Source organism: Marmota monax, unplaced genomic scaffold (assembly GCF_021218885.2).
Source record: "Marmota monax isolate L192 unplaced genomic scaffold, Marmota_monax_Labrador192_F-V1.1 WCK01_AAM20220418_F8-fsc00051, whole genome shotgun sequence".
Taxonomy (NCBI): Eukaryota; Metazoa; Chordata; class Mammalia; order Rodentia; family Sciuridae; genus Marmota; species Marmota monax.
Window position 1 is genome coordinate 11,135,473 of NW_026695202.1, and position 15,343 is coordinate 11,150,815.

Consider the following 15,343-nt stretch of genomic DNA (forward strand, 5'->3'; position numbering starts at 1 on the left):
ACTTTTCAGAAAAGCAAACCACGCTTCCAAGAGGGCACAGGTGGCCTAGCGTCTGCGGGTGGCTCTTCCAGACCCAGGCCTGGTTCTCAGCTGGAGCCCCAGGCACAGCAGAAACGTGAGGAGCAGGGCAGAGTAACTGGGCAGAGGAGGAGAGAAAGGCGCATTGTGCAGCTTCCCTCTTGCAACAGGCACCTCACCAGGTGCCCGGAGCCCAGGAGAGTTCTGCAGGTTCGTCCCTCCTCCTCTGGGCCTAAGTCCATCCCTGCACCTGGGGGCGCTGGCTGAATGCCCGCTGAGCCACAGGCCTGCGCTGTGCACTGAGCTGCAGTGGGACAGGCCAAGGAGGGTCCCGCCTGCTTGAAGCCATTTCTCCTCAGGTCCCCAGCTTCTCTCCCGTCACTCCTTCCAGGGCTTCCCACGGAGTCCCCACAGGCTGCGTCATTTCCTATGTCTTTCCTCTGCGCCTCCCACGTTCCAGTTGGAGGGGACCTTAGAATTCCCATGAATGAGCCACTTCATTGGCGTGAGGAGCCTAAGGTGGCATGGCAGGCAGGACTGAGACCTTGGGCAACTTTTCTGAGACCCGAGGCCAGCAGCCTGATTGAAAAGCAGATGTGTGGACTTGGCCGGGCTGAGGCCTCTCTGTCGCCATGTGCTGGGGCCTGGGGATGCAGGTGGTGGAGCAGCACGGCCCGTGTGGGGTACGGGGCGCAGGTGGGCGCAGGCAGGTGTCAGGGGCCTGCAGGGACTGGCCTGGGGAGGGAGCTTGCGCAGGGGCTCCAGAGCCTCCTCGAGCACTTGGACTTTATCCCGGGGCAGTGGGTCCAGGAGGGAGAGCAGCGTCAGCTCGGCCTTGGCTGGCTCCTGGGGACCTGGTCGGGAGTCCCTGAGGAAGCTGCTGTGGTGTCGCGGTGAGAGCCGAGGGGTCAACCAGCCAGGCCCCGGAGGAGCGGGGCCTGAGAAGTACCAAGCCGCGGGACAGACTGGGCGGTGGGTGAGGAGGTCACTGAGCGGGATGATGCCTTGGGGCTCCTGGTGTGGGCTGCCGGTCACGTCACTGATGGGGCCCAGAAGGGACTGGTGACTTGTCAGAGTGCCCCTCGGTGCCAGGCACGGGTCACACATTATCAGCCTGGGTTGTCGGAATGATTCAGAGTCTGGCCTGCAGAGGAGGGTTCAGAGAGGCCGGTGAGCTGCCAGGGCGGGACCGGAACCACTCTGTGTGACCAGGGCCCTGCTCAGGCCCTCCTTGCCGCCCCACCCAGGTCACTCCTGCTCAGCTGGCAGTTAGGCCCCTCAGATGCCCGGGAAGCCTGCACCAGCCTCTCCGGGAGCCGGGCGGTGCCTGTGCCAGGAAGCACCGCAGTCCTGCTGGGGTGCTCTGGGCCAGCCCTCGCCTGCGCCCTCTGCAGGGCCCTGGCCACCCCCACCCCATGACATCTGGGACAAAGCTTCCCAGGCCATAGCCCCCCTGCTAGAGAGGGCCCCAAGAGGACAGGGAGGGGTGGGGCGCACCCTCCGTGCCCTTCCCCCAGCCTCAGGGCTGCAGACAGAGCCGAGGCTCTACACTGAAGTGGCCCTTTGTACATTGTCCTTGAAGGACAGGGAGCCTGGGCGGGAGGGGCTGGCCCTGCGCTGATCTCAGCAGGGCGGGGGCAGGGGCTTTCTCTGGACAGGGGAGGGCACCCTGTCAGTTGGGAGTGCTCACTGGAGGGGCTGTACCCCATGCACCGCCAAACTAGTCCCCCACTCACTAGGGTTCCCTGAGTCTTGGGGTTGTCACTTGGCAGTGTTTACAGAGCCTGGGGCAGGCTGTGTGTGTGTGTTGGGGGGGACAGGCAGGGACCCTTCTCTCCTGGGATTGCTATTCCCGGGGAGGACTCAGGCCTGGGGTGGGAGGAAAAGCAGATTCCCAGAGATGAGCTGTGGGAGAGACCCAGAGTCGGGCTGTTGGCGGGGGCGGGGGTCAGGAAGGTCTCTGGGACCAGTGACATCAGAAAGACTGAAGGTGGCCAGCACACAGAGATCTGAGGAAAGGAACAGCCAGTGTGAGGACCCTGGGTTGGGACCCTGCGGGGGGGCGCCAGGGTCAGGAAGGTGGGGAGTGTGGCTGGAGCCTCAGGGACTAGGGGTCAAGGCTGGTGAGGATATTGGGGACAGGTCTGCAGGCCTTGTAGGTGCTCAGAGGTGTCTTGGCTTCAATCCAACTGTGACAGGGGCCACATCTGGGAGTAAACAGGGGATGATTCATAGGGGGAGGTGGCCTGATGGGGAGTTTGTGGTGACCCTGGCTGCTGCAGAGACAGGGGGAGGCCATGAGCAGAGCTTTGGGGGGCAAGGGGGAAGAGGGGGTCAGGGGGGTACAGCAGGCCACATAGCTCCCTGCCAGGCATTCAGTGTTTTGGTGTAAGAGGCCACCGAGCCCCAGCTCAGGGACTTGGCGTCTGTGCCGAAGCTTTTTGGATGTCATTGTATTTGATCTCATGGGGTCAGAGGTGGGTGGTCTCACTTTGTGAATGGGGACACCAAGGATATTTAGTGGCCCACCCAGGATCCCATGGGAGAAGGGGGGAGAAGGGGCATGACTTGGGTCCAGACCCCAGGAAGCTGCTGCCCCAGCTGCCCCTGGCCCACGCTGTCCTCTGAGAGGTTGGGCTGAAGGGATCTTCCCTGGCACTGGCCAGAGGAGCCCGGAAGGTCTCTCCCTCGTGGACTGAAGCCCCTCAGCCCCAGCCCCTCAGGTCTTGCTTGATCTCGGCCTCCGTGGTAAGCCGATGAGGGCCACGCGTCTCAGATCACTGCCACCCTCCAGCCCCAAGATGATGACACCACTTTACTCAGGAGGCACCCTGTCTCCCGTGAGTTCTGGTCGCTGTTCCAACGTTGTGGAAACCGAGGCGGGCAGAGCTGGCCTCAGCCCTTGACCCCTGGCCTTGTCTGCTGTCCCTCCTTCCCCACTCCAGGCAGGACAGGACTGGTCGTGTGGGTCGCGGAAGCCAGGCGGCTGGGATAGTAGGGAGCCACAGGCCTTGGTGCAAATGTCCCTGGGAGATTGGTTCCCACTGGCCTCTGGGCTCCTGAGGACTCCAGCCAGAGGCCTGGTGGCTGGCCGTGGCTCACGGTCGGTAGGCGCTGGGCTCTCCTTCCTCTAAGCAGAAGCTGTTGATCATTTGCCCAAGTAACAACTCCAGGCCGGTGCGGCCCCTCCCCATGGCTTGACCCGCTCTGGCCTCCTCTCTGCTCCTGTATCCTTTGTCCTCCTCACACCCCACACCCAGCTGCCCTCTCCCTCTGCCCCAGCCTCCCTCTGCAGAGATGCCAGGGCCTGCGCCCTCTGGAAGCCCCCACGCCTCGTGCACACCAGGGGCCCCTTGGACTCCTTCCCACTGGGGGCGGTTCTCAACGGCCTTGCAGGAGAGTGGATGCCCTCCCTCTGACAGATGGAGGCCCGGGGCGTGGGGCAGCACGGCCTGCTGAGGGCACCCCATGCTGAGCGGGCCTGGGTGGCTCCTGGCTGCTGGTGGAGGCAGCCGAGCAAACAGGAAGTTTCTCTCCAGTCTCAGCCGCCTAGGGAGGGGGTCTGATTTGTCTTCAGCCTCTTGAGAGGGTGACTGTTGACAGGGCAGGCGGGGCCTCGCTGAGGGGGCCTCCAGGCCCAGAGCCCGGCAATGCAGGGGCTGGCTAGGGGTCTCCTTTGGGCAGGGTGATCCCCTAACTCTCCCCATTTCTGCCTGCAGGGCTGTTGGCACTGGCCACCTTCGGCCAGGAACATGGGCTCTGGCCTCTGGCCCCTGGCTGGCCCGGGCATGCCCCACCCACTCTGGGACACTGGTCCTTCCGCGCAGAGAGGGCATTTCTAAGCTTTCTGACCTATGCATGCTCCTCTGCTCCCGACCACATCCTTGTGGAATGTCCAGCAGCGACCAGTCCCCCCAGTCAGGTGGACATCCTCCAGGACCCTCTGCCCAGGGAGGAAACAGTGAGAGGCCCAAAGAGGAGAAGGCCACGTGGTTTACACAGCCTTGGCCTTGAGGGCACCTGGCCTGGAAAACACGGTTGCTCCCCGCTCCCCAGCACCTGGCCGCCCAGCCTGCAGGGTGGGGCTGCCTCTGATGCTTGGTTACCTGCTTTACAAATGAGGAGACTGAGGCCCAGGTGGGGAGTCACAGCGGGGAAGAGGTGGGGCTGGGAAAACAGTTGGGTGAAGGGCAGGGCTTGGAGGAGGCCAGCTCTTTATGTAGTCACCTAACTGACACCTGTGCTGGGCCCAGGGAGGCTGGGGACAGCCGCTAAGGGAGAACCACCGGCTACTAGAAAGCCGAGTGCAGACGCTGCTGCAGGGGGGACCGGGGACCGGACACTGCCCGCTGTGGTGGTGCCCCTGGGGAGCCTTGAGGCAGGTACTAAATGAGGGGAGGTGGGCAGCGATGGCCCGGAGAGGCCCAGGCAGTGACCTGACGTGGGTGGTGGGGAGTGCTGGCGCAGGTCAGGGTCGGAAGAGCTCTTTGCAGGGAGAGTGTCCTTGGACTCAGAGCTGGCTGGTGTCAGGATGAAGCACTTAGCAAACCCTGCCAGAGGGTGACCTTGGGTAGGTCTGGGCAGAACCCTCTCCTTCCCTATCTTTTACTGGCTGATGGGGGAAGTGTGGGCTCAGGGCTTGGGGCAGCCCCAGGCTGTAACCACCGCAGGCTGCTGGAGGCCAGGGTCAGGCAGCCCGGGAACCCTCCCTCGAGTTCCTGGTGCCCAGGGCTAGGGGCAAACAACGAGGAAGAGGAGGACAACGGGGCGGGGGGACCTACGGCACAGCAGGCTGGCGCAGGCAGCTTGGGGCAGGGTCCAGGGGTCTGCCGTGCAGAGCACGACCCCTCCAGAGTCTCAGCTCCAGCCCTACCTCGGGGTTTTCCTGACTTTTTAAAGCACCAGCCTGCCCACCCCCGGGTGACCCCCCTGCCTGACCCACCACTGTCCAGAGTCACGTGTTTCTCTTGGTGTTGGGGGCTCAAGGGCTGCTGGGACTGGGGGGCCTTGGCCCCTTTGGGAACTTGGGGCTTTATGAAACGTGTTTTTAAAGTCCCTGCCATCAAGCCTGGCCAGCGCTGCCCTGGGGCTCCCCAGCTCCATGCTGGTGATGGGGGTGGGTCCGAGGGTTGGCAGGATGGGCTGGGGCTCTTGTGGTCACCTGCTGCAGGCGGGGAGGTGTGACCCGTGACCCGGAACAGCAGGCAGGCCCTTGGGCTCTTCGTGGCAGCTGGGTGGAGGGGACCTTGCCCTGGGCAAGGCTAAAGGCAGCCGCCTGCACCTTGCCCCAAACCCTAGGTGAGGAGCCCCAGGTGGCAGGCGGCATGAATCCTGTGGTTGCCACCAGCCCACGGTCCTCTGGCCTCTGCTTGTGAGGGTAACAAGTAATCAAGTGGCACACAGTGGGGCACCAGAGGTCTGCCAGCCGGCTGTCTCCAAGGAGAATAGAACCACAGAGGTGACTACTCCTGGGGAATGTTCTGGGCTCAAGTGTGCCCACCCTTGCCCAGCCAGAGGGCTTAGCTGTGGAGGGTGGTGACCGAGATGCTCAGGCAGTGTCTTCGCCATGCCCTCGAGGGCCCTGGTGTCCCTGCCAAGCTCACTGCCCCCTTAAGTGCAGGGCTGAGTGCTGGCCTCAGCCCCTGTGGCCACACTCGGTGCTGGTGGCCTGCCTACCCGGAGTGCTGCGGCCCTCTCCCCTGGGGTCTGGGCTGAAAGGTCCTCTTCCCAGGAGCCCTTCACCCCCTGGTGTTCCTTCCCTGCTCTTTTCTCCTCTGTCCTCCGTCCCTTCTGCACTGAGCCCGGTGAGGTCCTTGTCCCAGCCCAGGGGCCGTCCTGCCCAGTGTGCCCACCCCAGCGTCTGAGCTGCAGGCCTCGGGTCCCCAAAGCCTCTCACAGCCGGGCACCTTCCCCTCACCAGCCCTCGTGGACTCTCAGTGCCTCCCAGCTTTGACTCGGTCCGTGATGTGTGTGCCCTGCTGGAGGGGGGCTGGGCTGACCAGGCAAAGCCACATCCCCGAGAGACACGGCCCCTGGGCTAGAGCTCCCCCTTCCCTCGGGTCTGCTCGGGTGGACCCACCACCGTTTCCTCCCTGGGCTGCCGGGCGGCTCGGGAAGCCTCGCCCTCTCCTGGCCTGGCTGACTTCCTGCTCCTCTTCTCCCTAGATGGGTCTAACCCCACCTGGTCTCACACAGTAGCTGCTTGCACAAGTGGCTATTAAAATTAAAATTAAATTGCAAATAAGTTGTTCAGTTGCTGTGGCCAAGTTCAAGTGCTCAGTAGCCGCTCAGTAGCCGCTGTTGCATTGGACAACAGAGGCCAGGAACATTCCCACCATCACAGAATGTGCGGTGGGACGGCGCTCAAGGCTGGATAGGTTGGTCCTCTGCAGGCACAGCTGGCGGGACTCCCTCTGCTGAGAGCCTTCGGTGGCTTGGGGCGGAGGCCTGCCTGCTTAGAGGAGGGGTCAGCTGGGCCATCTGGGCCCTGAAGATCAGTGAGTGTGCCCAGGTGAGCAGAGGAGCGGTCTAACAAGTTGCTTTACCCCCCTGAACCTCAGTTTTTTCATCTGTAAAATGGGGATGAATATTCCTAGCTCGGAGGATGGGGGTGAGGGTAAAGCATGTATAAACCTCCCTCCGTCGCCTGGGACATATTAAGCATGAAATAAGTGTTGACAGGAAAGAGATGAGGCAGGGGCAGGTCATGGAAGGGGAGGGTCATAAATGGCCGGAGAGCAGAGCCATGAAGGCTTCTGAGCACTGCCACCCTACTGGCTGGCGCCTGAGGGTGCTTAGCCTGACCTCCAGCACTGTCCAGTAGAATGTTCTGGGCTGCTGGAAACGTTCTGTATCTATACTGCCCAGGGGTCTCGGGGACCAGAAACTGATATCTTGGTAGGACTATAACCCATTTGGGGAGGGGGTCACCCTGGCAGGGGCAGGTCCCAACCTTGGGAACCCACTTCCCTGGGCACTTGCCCCCCCACTCAGTGGGAGAGTTCTGCGGCAGCCAGCAGGGTGCCGGGGTCAGGCTGAGCAGGGGGGTTTGGAGGGAGAAGGGGCCAGGTGTAGGGGGAGGGTGGCAGTGGGCTCCCCAGGGAAGGGGCTCTTTGGGGCAGGCTTTGAACAGAAGCTTTCAGGGAGGTCACCTTGAAATGGCCAGGAGAGCTGGGTACTGCCGGGACCTGGACCCCAGTCTGCCCAGACCTGCCTGGCTGAAGCATGGCCTCCCTCTCCCCGCTGGGCCTTGGTTTCTTCACCCAGCACAGGCACCTGGCAGCTAGTCCACTTGCCCCAGAGGGAGCAGGATTTGCAAGAATCTCTGGCTACCCCGGGAAGATGGCGCCCTGGGGCAGGCCTGGCCCCTAAAGCAGATTTCCTCTCTCTGGCTCTGTCAAGGAGCAGAATCCCTGGGGCAGGTACCCAAATTGTCTTCCCTCCGCCCAGCTATTTGTGTTTTGTCTGGACAAGGACCCTCCCGTCTGCAGCCCCCTGGACCTCAGGTCTGCTGGTCAGCAGGTGCGGGATGCTGGGGTGCCTCGGTTTGCATCTGTCTCAGTCCCACCGGCTGAGCAAGCAGCTCAACCACTCCGGGCCTGTGTCCATCTGCAGAGTAGACGCACACCTGCCTCCCAGGGCTGGGCCCAAGAACCGGCCCCTAATCTCTCTCCCCTGTTCACACACAGCAGGGCTCGGCAACTTCGGTGGTTAGCCTGGATGATACACTGGCTGTAGTGTGGCCATCAGGCCCTGCCTGGCGACATTAAAGGACAACGCCACAGGGCTGAAGGGACAAACCCAGCATCAGTTTCCCTCTGGTCTCGTTCCAGGATCTGCCCTGTCTGTAGCCACCTCTTCTGCCCACCATTCTGGGGGTGGGAGGGTGTCACGAAACCTCAAGTTGGAAGGACTCTTGTTGGTCTCGGAGACCAGGGGAGGTGGGCACCATCTCCTGGGACACTGGCTTTCTCAGCTTTACACCAGGAAATGAATCAGAACCCACAGTGAGGACCCCAGGGAGGCTGATGTAGATCAACAGAGCGGAAGGAATGTCCGACAGTCCAGGGGGCTTGGGGTTGGAGCACCGGGGGCTGGACATGCACAGGCCAGACTCGAAAGTAGCAAGGTCACTGGATCCAGGAACCCCCTGCGAGGTTCCAAATGCTCTGGGTTCTGGCCGCAGGTCTTTTTTTTCTTAATATTTTTAAATTATACATGAACACAATATCTTTATTTTGTTTATTTATTTATTTTTTTATGTGGTGCTGAGGATCGAACCCAGTGCCTCGCATGTTCAAGGCAAGTGCTCTGCCACTGAGCCACAATCCCAGCCCCCTGGCCGCAGGTCTTGAAAGCCTGATGAGTCACTGAGAAATGTCCCTTAGGATGGTGGGGGCCACTTAGTGGTAAGCACCCCCAGTTGGCCCCATCCTTTAGCAAAGCCAGCCAGGAGCAAGGCGTGCTCCTGCATTGGGTTGACGGACAGAAAATCCAAATGGGAGGAGAACAAAAAGTAGGCCTTTATAGACAGAGCATCTCTCAGTATCAGCCTCTGCAGGGTACTTCGGCAGCATGGCTCATCCCGGTCTCCCACTGGACAGCAAAGCAGAAGATGACTCTTTTCCTGAGGCTCAGAGAAACTCAGCAACTTACCTAAGGGCACACAGCTATGAAGTCACAGCCTTGGGATTCAAACTGTCTTCCAGACTTCTCTTAACAATGAGGGCCAGGGTTAATAACATCTGGTGTGTGCCTAGGCGTATTTCCGGCTCTTTGTGAGGATTTTTAAAAAAGGGAAATAGAGACATGGGCAGGCAGAGGAACTCACCGGGGTCACAGGCATGTTCATATCTGGCCATCATAAGCCGCTAGCCTGCCCTGGGCCTCTGGAGCCACCAGACACGGCAGGGTTAGCTGCAGAGACGCACCTCCTGCCTGGCTCTGCTGGTGGTGGCCTGGCATGGGCCTGGCGTGGAGTGGAAGGTGAACCCAGGGAGGCAGACAGCAGCGCAGTCAAGATGTCCTTGAAGTAGTAGAGGACGACTCAGGAGGCAGTGAGGGTCTCTCCTGGACTGGCGGCTGTGGAGGGGCCACTCCTGCCCAGGAGAGGAGGCGGAGGGCAGGCTGGGTGGTATCCAGAACTCCCCTCCTGAGCACGCCCAGTGTGCCTGGAGCACCTACTGGGTGTTGAACCCTCTGCTGCCATGTAGGGGTGAGGCCTGCCCTCGGGGCCGAGCTAGGACCCTGGTCAGCGCAGGAGAGCTCAGGACCACGGAGAGCTCCACAGGAGCCTCTTGTGAGTTTGTGCCTGCTCAGGGACCCCCCCACCCCACCCCCCGAGCAGCCTCAAAGAGCACCTGGCTACCCTCCACCTGAGCCTGACTCTGAGGTCATGGCTGGGTCATTGTGATGGGGAATTTTTTTTTTTTGGGTGGGGGTGCTGGGTGTTGAACCCAGGGCCTTATACACACAAGCACTCCACCAACTGAGCTATATCCCCAGCCCTACGATGGGTAAATTTTTTTTTTTTGGTACCAAGTATTGAACTCAGGGTCACTCGACCACTGAGCCACATCCCCAGCCCTGTTTTGTATTTTATTTAGAGACAGGGTCTCACTGAGTTGCTTAGCGCCTCGCCATTGCTGAGGCTGACTTTGAACTCAAAATCCTCCTGCCTTAGCCTCCCGAGCCAGTGGGATTACAGGCGTGCGCCACCGCGTCCAGCTTGTGATGGGTAATTTTAAGTATAGGTATCACCTTGACTGAATTAAGAAACACCTAGAAAACTGATAATGCATTACTTCCATGTGTCTGTGAGGGTGTTTCTGGAGGAGATTGGTGCGTGGGTCAGTGGGCTAAGGGGAAGATCCATCCTCAGCGAGGGTGGGTGCCATCAGTCAGCCGGGGCCAGTAGAATGAAAAGACTGAGAAGGACAAGTGGACCTGGGACACTTCCCCTGCCATGAGACACCAGGCTTTATGTCCCTGGGACTCTAGGACGTGACACCGGTCCTCTCCCTCCCACCAACCAGTTTCTCAGGCCTTCAGCCTCGGATGGAGGATTACACCATCAGCTTTCCTGGTCCTGAGACCTCTGGACTTGGCCTGAGCCTCGCAGCCAGCATGGGAGCCGGGCCTTAGGTCAGTCTTGTCTTCCTGTGTCCCAGTGCTCGGCAAGGATCCGGCACATGGTGGGCACTCGGCAGGCAGGTACGTGTTAAGTGGTGAGTGACCCGGGCTGGTCGGGTGAGCACCCTCGGGGTGGTGTGTGGATTAAACGTGACCGTGGCTGTTCCACCTGCTGGGCGTCTTCACTGGCCGCAGGTGGACTCCTTACGGGTTCCTGTTGTCCCACTTGGGTGGAACTTGGCAGATGGAAGGTGCCCAGGGGAAATTTACCATGGGCTGTCATCTGACCAGGGACCCTGCAGCATCAGATGTGGTTCTGACTTGCTGTGTTTGGCACAGTGCGAGTTACATCATCCCTCTGGCCTCAGTTTCCTTGTCTGAAAAATGGGGGTGACATGACACCTGCTCTGTGTTGGGAAGATTTGGGGAGGTCCCATGTGTACCGTGCTCAGGACAGTGGCACATGTTGGCATTGGTGATGGGTCATCGTCATGCCTGGGGGGTTCTCAATGACACTTTATAACAGAGGCAGGAATGCCACTGCCAGCCCCATGGCCCGGGTGGCGCTAGCCTGCCTGCAGTAACAGTGCTGGCCACCTGCAGTCATGAGGGACAGAGGCCATGGCCAAGTCCTGACTCAGCCACGTCGTGGTGTCCTTTGGGGAAGGACTTGCCGTCTTCCCGAGTCTCAGGGTGGTTTCCAGGAGCCCCTGAGCTTGTTTATACTCCATTCTGCTTGTGCGCTGCCTTGCTCCGAAGATGTACGTGAGACACTTGACAAACTTAGTGAAGATCCAAAGGAGGGGGCTACGGAGAGTGAGCTGCAAAACACCTGTGGGGCCACAGGGAAAGGGCCGAGAAAGTGTGAGGGTGGATCTTCCCCTTAGCCCACTGACCCACGCCGGCTTCACCTAGCCGGCCGGTGCCCCTGACCTGCCAGTGGCTCAGCCAGGAGGGAGACCTGCTTAGTTCTAGGTTCGCAGCAGCGGGCCCTGCCCGGAGGCCCCAGCCCATCAGAGGAGCAGTCCCAGGCGCTGACGAGCCTGTCTTCGGAAGGGCACAGCTGCTGGGTGTAACCGGATCCTGGAAGCCAGCCTGGCCAGGGAGCCCAGGGGCGGCTGGGTCACTTCGACCTCAGCGGGTCCCCAGAGGCCCGTCCCACCAAGCAAGGTCCCCAGCCTCTTACCGTGCCGGGGCTTTTGTTCGCTGCTGCCAGGGAATTGAGTCTAGACGGCAACCCCTGGCCGCCCTTCACAACTCATGGCCAGTTGAGTCCGGCAAGGGCTGGGATTGCAGCGTGTGCCCCACAGGCAGGTCCCCAGTAAGGAAGAACCGTCCACCAGAAGGATCCAGGCCGCCTCGCCAGGTCCCGGAACCCCACAGTGGTCACGGTGGAGAGCTGCTGTGTAGACCTTGGGCTGCAGTGTTGCCTTCTGCCGGGTCCCTGCTGGTCATGACCTCCTCTCCACCTGCCCTCCTCCGCCTGGCGCCACCGACCTTCGGCTCGCCCTGCTGGCCTGATCTGCTCTGTCGCACTTGGCCAGCCCAGGGCCAGAACGCAGGGTGGAGAAAGGAGCCCGGGCACCCCACTTCCAAATGCTCCCAGGGGGCAGCCCCTCCCCCCAAGAGCCCCACCTCTGGCCTGGGTCAGCTGGCATTTAGCCAAGGTCAGGCCCCCCTCTGGCTTGTCCTCCTGGCCTGCAGTATGGTTCTCAGGCGCCTGGGGAACAGCTCTAAGGGGCAGGCATTTCAGCGGAAGGAAGCAAGACACCTGGGTCCAGGGTTGGAGGAGATGGTCCTCCAACACTGATCTCCACGTGATTTCAGGGTCACACACTGCATGGTGCTGCGCCTTGTGACCCTGTAGCTTAGAGAAAGTGAGGTTGGGGCTCCCAGCCTGAGCGTCGAAGGAGCACCCGCAGCCCGCCAGGGACTCCACCTGTGCTGCGGATGAGGAAACTGAGGCTCTGGGGGTGAAGCGCTTGCTTAAGAACACAGTGGTCTGAAGCCAAGTGCTGCCCTCGGCTAGAGAGCAAGGGGACTGGATGGCAGGAGGGCACCCAGATGACCTGGAGGAAGAACCAGAGAGTAAGGACAAGTCACAAAAAGGGATATTTTGAGGGAAAGAATGTCGTGGGTGGAGGGATGTTGCCAGATGCCAAAGGCCAGCTGCTCCTGTGACCCAGTGCCCACTGCCCCCAGGCAAGTTCACCTGGTGACAGGTCACCCCTGTGCCTGCTCTTTCTTTAGACAAAGGGGGTGATATCCTGGCCTACTTGCCCATCTCCCCAGGTTCAGGGACAAAATGAAGCAGGTGGCTGTAGTCTGAAGTGCTCTGCACAAGCTCATTCGCAAGATAAAAGTGTCCTTGGTGGGGTGTGTGGCCAATGGTGGACCTGAGGCTCTGGGTTCAACCCCAGCAACCAAACCAAAACCCACTGAAACAATTAAAAAACCCAGTGAAGGGTGGCGTCCGGTTAACAGTGGCGCGTCAGTGTTGGTCTCCCCCTTGTGACTAATGTGCCGTGGTGGGGTCGGGTGTTAACTCGGGGGACCAGGTGAGACATGTGAGGGACCTCTCCTGTATGTGTGACCTTTCTAATAATCCACAAATATCCCCCAATCCTGTATGGGATCGAACCCAGGGTGCTCTTCTGCTGTGCTACATTCCAGCCCCTTTTATTCTTTTTGAGGCAGGATTCTGCTAAATTGCCCAGGTTGGCCTTGAGCTTGCAATCTTCCTGCCTCAGCCTCCCAGGCTGCTGAGATTACAGGCATGTTCCACCGAGCCTGGAGATCTACAAGTATTCTAAAACTAAAACTAAGTTGGGAAAAAAGGAAAAGAAAGAAGGGAGGGAGGGAGGGAGGACGGAAGGAAGGAGCATCTCTCTTGCATAGCCATAAACCAATTAATAAACTGCATACATATAGCAAATGGCTGAATCGTGTGTCCCTCGGGGACAGAGAGTATTTTAGTCAGATTTTTTGCTGCTCTGACTGAAAGATCTGACCAGAACAGTTTTGGTTCAGAGGTCTTACTCCATGGAAGGCCGGCTCCATTCCTCAGGGTTTGAGGTGAGGCAGGACATCATGGAGGAAGAGTGTGGCGGAGGGAAGCACAGAGAGACTCCACTCCCAGATACAAATATCACCCCACAGCCACGCCCCATGAGCCACTTCCTCCAGCAACACCCCGCCTGCCTCCAGTTCCGTGTCAGTGAATCCCTATCAGGGGATTAATTCACTGATTAGGTGAAGACTATAGCCCAATCTTCTCTCCTCCAAACCTTGCATGTCTCACGTGAGCTTTTGGGGGACACCACATCCAAACCATAACAGAGAGTCAGCGATTCATTCAAAAGAACCGGGGAGCGGGTTCACTCTCTGTTGTGGCTCAGTGGTAGAGCTCTTGCCTGGCATGTGTGAGGCACTGGGTTTGATTCTCAGCACCACATATAAATAAATAAAATAAAGGTCTATCAACAACTAAAAAAAATCTTAAAAAAAAAAAAACAGGGAGTATTACATGAGATTTAAAAGGAACTAGGAAGGCTGGGGATGTGGCTCAGCGGTAGCGCGCTCGCCTGGCATGTGTGCGGCCCGGGTTCGATCCTCAGCACCACATACAAACAAAGATGTTGTGTCCGCCGAGAACTATAAATATTAAAAAAAAAAAGGAAATAGGAGATTTGTTTCTACCAATATAAGAATCATTGAGGAAAACAACTTGATTGGATACGGAGTCTAAATGTAAGACCTGTGACAAATATTAGCTCAAAAACAGAAAAATTGCATGGAAAACCAGTAGTACACCTCAAATTGCAGGGCTTGGGTGAATGCAAGGTACTGGGGATTAAACCCAGAGGTGCTTAACCACGGAGCCACACCCCCAGCCCTTTTTAGATTTTATTTAGAGATAGGGACTCACTAAGTTGCCTAGGACCTGCCTAAATTGCCGAGGCTGGCTTTGAACTTGGATCCTCCTGCTTTAGCCTCCCAAGACACTGCAATCCCAGGCCTGGGCCGCCGCCCCTGGCTATGCAAGAAATATTTAATGTGTTTCTTTCTTGGCACTGGGGACTGAACCCAGAGACACTCTTCCCACTAGTTATGTTCCCAGCCCTTTTGGTTTTTCATTTTGAGAGGGTCTCAGTGAGTTATCTAGGCTGGCTTCAAACTCGTGGTCCTCCCCGCTCAGTGTCCCTGAGTAGCTGGGATTACAGGCATGGGCCACCACGCCCAGCTCTGTTTAATTAAGTTTTTAAAATGAAATCCCAGTGATTCCAAAGCTGTGACAGGAGAGCAATTTGGTGAGACCTTGTCTCAAAAGAGAACTTTAAAAAGGCGGCAGGGGAGGCAGCTCAGGGCTTGCCAACATGGGCGAGGCCAAAAAAGAGTCAGAACTGAGTGTGTTTCCTTGAGGTCTGTGAATTTTTTAAAATATATTTTTTAGTTGTAGATGGACACAAGATTTTTGTTTATTTTTATGCAGTGCCGAGGACGGAACCCGGGGCCTCACACGTGCAAGGCAGGCGCTTTGCCACTGAGCTACAGCCCCAGCCCTGAGATCTGTGAATTTTTTTCTATGAAAAAGTATCGAAACGGCGTGTCTATGTCCACAAGAGCGGTGGATGATGGGATGCAGGACAGGCGAGGCTGGACACCTGAGGGGTTTTCAGGAAGCTGGTTTATTGGCTGCAGCTGGCCAAGAGTGTGGCTCATGCCTGAAATTCTCCTCTGGACCATGAGTCTAGAAATTCTTTGAACTTTATACCCAGTGTGTGTGTGTCAGGGAGTGTTGGTGTTTTACACTTTTGCAGAAGTTTACATAAAAGTAATTTTTTTCCCCCGCAAACTGCCATTTACAAACCACGATTACCAAACCACGGTGCCCCCTGCAGAAGATTTTGCTGATAGCTGATATCTAGAGGCTCAGAGGAACTTACATGTCACAAATATAGTGTGGGGGCTGGGGTTGTGGCTCAGAGGCTGAGCACTTGCCTCCCATGTGTGGGTCACTGGGTTTGATCCTCAGCACCACATACAAAAATAAATAAATAACACAAAGATATTGTGTCCATCTACAACTGAAAAAAAATATGGTGGGGGTTTCTGCTTATGATGGTAAGGGTCTTCTGGGTGGGGGTCTCTGGCCTGTTTCATTTCTGCCTTTGAACGATCATTATTTATTTTT

The 15,343-nt window shown here is 58.3% G+C and overlaps 1 protein-coding gene across 6 annotated transcripts in view; it reads left to right on the forward strand.

The window, feature by feature from the left end:
* Positions 1-15,343, forward strand: part of Mgat3 (beta-1,4-mannosyl-glycoprotein 4-beta-N-acetylglucosaminyltransferase) — a 43,399-nt gene that overhangs the window by 17,831 nt on the left and 10,225 nt on the right. The window contains exon 1 of one of the 6 annotated variants that reach the window (XM_046429553.1): positions 832-911. The exons of 2 other annotated variants lie outside the window; for them this stretch is intronic. The gene's annotated coding sequence lies outside the window, so the exon portion shown is untranslated. Of the gene's footprint in view, positions 1-831; positions 991-4,177; positions 5,477-9,785; positions 10,231-15,343 lie in introns of those variants that run through there. 3 more of the 6 variants (XM_046429551.2, XM_046429555.2, XM_046429556.2) reach the window with 3 other exon arrangements.